This window comes from Camellia sinensis, chromosome 1, assembly GCF_055761805.1.
Source record: "Camellia sinensis isolate YWXY chromosome 1, ASM5576180v1, whole genome shotgun sequence".
Classification (NCBI taxonomy): Eukaryota; Viridiplantae; Streptophyta; class Magnoliopsida; order Ericales; family Theaceae; genus Camellia; species Camellia sinensis.
The window spans coordinates 236924078-236927500 of record NC_138961.1 but is presented as its reverse complement, the minus strand read 5'-3'; the positions used below and the strand labels follow the sequence as shown (position 1 = coordinate 236927500).

General features: G+C 30.4%; 1 protein-coding gene across 45 annotated transcripts in view; it reads left to right on the top strand.

Annotated features, from left to right (window-relative positions):
* Positions 1-3149, top strand: part of LOC114296537 (Tetratricopeptide repeat (TPR)-like superfamily protein) — a 25205-nt gene extending 22056 nt beyond the window's left edge. For 11 of the 45 annotated variants that reach the window (XR_014346619.1, XR_014346618.1, XR_014346633.1 and 8 more), the window contains 2 exons: positions 1120-1377; positions 1657-2665. The gene's annotated coding sequence lies outside the window, so the exon portion shown is untranslated. Of the gene's footprint in view, positions 1-1119; positions 1378-1656; positions 2666-2916 lie in introns of those variants that run through there. The other 34 variants (XR_014346647.1, XR_014346667.1, XR_014346655.1 and 31 more) reach the window with 12 other exon arrangements.
* Positions 3150-3423: the final 274 nt, after the last annotated feature.

Here is a 3423-nt window from a genome sequence, read left to right as displayed (position 1 = left end):
AGCATCCCCCAAACCAATCTTACCAATCTGTTAACAGTCCTTTTTTGTGAACATGATTGTATTATGGTTTAAAAAAAAAAAGAAAAAAAAAAAGAAAAAAGAAGAATCAAACAGGCAGAAATTGTTTGATCAAACAAGTGAAAAATTGTTGTATTTGATTTTCATCATTATGATTGTAATTCATTAGATTTCATTATAAGAAATAGTGTAATGTATATTGTGTTTTGATTTTTGATTATGTGTTGTATTTGATTGGGTTTGTGTATAGTGATTCGATATTTAAAATCCGAAAATTCTGTTAATTGTCCTTTTTGGTGAACATGATTGTATTATGGTTTTAAAAAAAAAAAAAAAAAAAAAGAGCAGAAATTGTTTGATCAAACAAGTGAAAAATTGTTGTAGTTGATTTTCATTATTATGATTGTAATTCATTAGATTTCATTACAAGAAATAGTGTAACGTATATTGTGTTTTTTATTTTTAGTATGTGTTGTATTTGATTGGGTTTGTGTATAGTGATTGGATATTTAAAATCTTGAAATTCTATTAACAGTCCATTTTTGTGAACATGATTGTATTATGGCTTTAGAAAGAAAAAAAAAAAAAAACCGGAGCAGAAATTGTTTGATCAAACAAGTGAAAAATTGTTGTAGTTGATTTTCATCATTATGATTGTAATTCATTAGATTTCATTATAAGAAATAATGTAATGTATATTGTATTTTTGATTTTTTATTAGATTTCATTATAAGGAATAGTGTAATGTATATTGTATTTTTGATTTTTTATTATGTGTTGTATTTGATTGGGTTTGTGTATAGTGATTGGATATTTAAAATATTGAAATTCATTTTTAGTTTTTTCTTTTTTTAGTTATATTTTGTTTCAATTGGATATTTAAAAGTTGTTTGCTTCATTTGGTTTCAATTGGTCAATTAACTTATGTATCACTTGGATTAATATGTATTGTGGTCTTTCATAAAAATTATATGTTTGAGCCCTACTAACTTGCAGCAACGTCTAAAATTATGGATAGCTCTCACCCTCATCATCCCCACCATTCCCACCATCACCAACATATTTCAATGTTAACACCCTTTTTTCTTTTTTTCTTTCCAGGTTAGTCAAATGGGATGAGGATTGTTAACATTAAATGGGTTAATGTGAAATGTTAACCTGACGGTTAACATTAAGCTGAAAGTAAATTAGATGGTCAAATTTTTACTCATAGTTTCAAATTAGACAAAATATTTTTGGTATTTATTGAATACTTTTGTATTTACTTAAGCTTTTTTTGGCACATTATTCAGTGGTGATTTGTAGAATGATGATGAGTTGTGGTGCATAGAGGATGTGAGCAGTGGGTTTTGTTTTGGGGTAATGTTCTTTTGCTTTTTATTTATATATTATTTTGAGAAGTGCTCTTTCATTTCGAAAAGATATATTTTGGTAATTCTTTTGGATATATTTATTTATTTTTTGTGTAAGTTTTTTCAATTGTTTTTGATATTGGTATTTATCTAAGAAGCTTTCAATTGTAGTAAGAGTGCTTCAAAACAGAAAATCACTTCCAATTTAAATGCTTTATTTACATTTTTGAAGCATTGTGTTGGTGGTCATATATATCTGAATAATTACTTTAAATTTGCTTAATAGGTTCACATTAGAGAGCTTGAGGAAGAAGTGAAACTTCTTAAGAACCTTTCGCATCCAAACATTGTGGTAAGTATTTGATTTGCATTCTTATTAAAGCATTTTAATGTTTCCTTTTGTTGCTCATCCCTTAGAAAATAATTCAAATATCTTTCTGTGCCTATCCATAAATCTTCAAAAGGTAAGGTATGACTTCCAATTTCTGGTTGTAATAATAACATTCTAATGATTTGAGCACATGCAAGTTTGTTCAAAATTATATAAGTGGTGATCCTCTCCACCATACATAGAACTTTAAACCCAAATGAAAGTATAATTTTTCAAGGCAATTAAAATCCATTGGGGTTTTTGTTTGATAATTTATCGTGGTATTGCTTTGCTTTGTTGACAGCTATTATAGGCAGTTTGGAAGTTGATTTCAATAATTTGTTACTTCCATAATTCTTTGATTTTGAAGACCAACACATGAAAGCTAAATTTCTTACTTTCATGACAGCTATTATGGGCAGTTTGTTATGTACCAAAGGCATGTAGCTAAATTTTACCGTAGATAATGATTTGGTTGGATGAACTACTATAATGACACTCATATTGTGAGCTCTCTCTCAGTTGAAGTGGAATAGCTCTTGAATTGGTCCTATACTGGAGAACATAGCGCAATAGCAGAGAAAGTTCTTGCAGCTGCTTTTGCTCAGGTCTCTTTGTGCAGACATAAAGTTAACTTTTTCTGATAAACCAAAAAAGGGCATCTTATATTCATTGTTCATCTAATATACACTTTTAGCAATTTCTGGGCAGATGTCAAGTGCCTTCAGTTTATAAGTTGTAATTAATCCTGGGCAGATTATTAGAGAATACAAGTTGTAATTAATCCTGCAATATGCTGTTCTGGATTGTTATTTCTCCTTCAGTTAACAAGTAATTGTTTGAGAGGCTTTCTTGAATTTTGTAGCCTCTCGTCTCTGTGATATATGAATTGCCACTTCCAGCTATTTGGAAGAAATTTTTTAAAGATCTATAATCTTGCACAGCAGATTTCATTGTCTGAAATCATGCTAGTTTATTTAAATATTTATAGCCTCTGCAGAAAATATGACAGAAATCATACTTTGGTAAGTTCTGGATCCTCCTATGTGAAATTTAATTATACACTGAGAGTATACTATTGAATGGTGTATGAGCAGAAATTTGTTGGGGAATGTAGCGGACAATGCATATTTTTGTTGCATACTGATAAGTTTGTGGGTTGCATTTGGTTTTTAACAGGACCTCAATCTATTGCAAATGCTCTGGATGGGTTGACCCTCTTCTCGCAGTATGCCATGTTGGGAGAAAGCCCTCTTTGAATTTCCAGAAATTATCATTTGGCAAAGCCAGTACAGAATCTTAGATCAGTTCTTTTGGATTAGTAAGACTTCCTTGGGAGACTTGCTGGTGACTAATGTATCTGGATTATGCTTGTTTTCACATTTTAATGACAATTTGAATTTTGTACCTTTAGCAATGCATTAAACCAGTCTCTTCATGCAGTTTGGTGCGTTATTAGAGCGTCATCTGGTCTTGCTCTATTGCTCATCAAATGCAACACCAGTTGGGTCCATCACTACCAACTAAGGTTTTGAAAAGCAGTTATGGTTGCCGTAACGGTTGCCGTGATGCAGTAGTAGTTGCGGGGTGTAAAGATCGTAGTGTAACTGTTGCAGTAATTGAAATTGTGATTTTTTTAAATTTTTCTCACAATTTAAAGAAAATTCACCAATATGCATATAT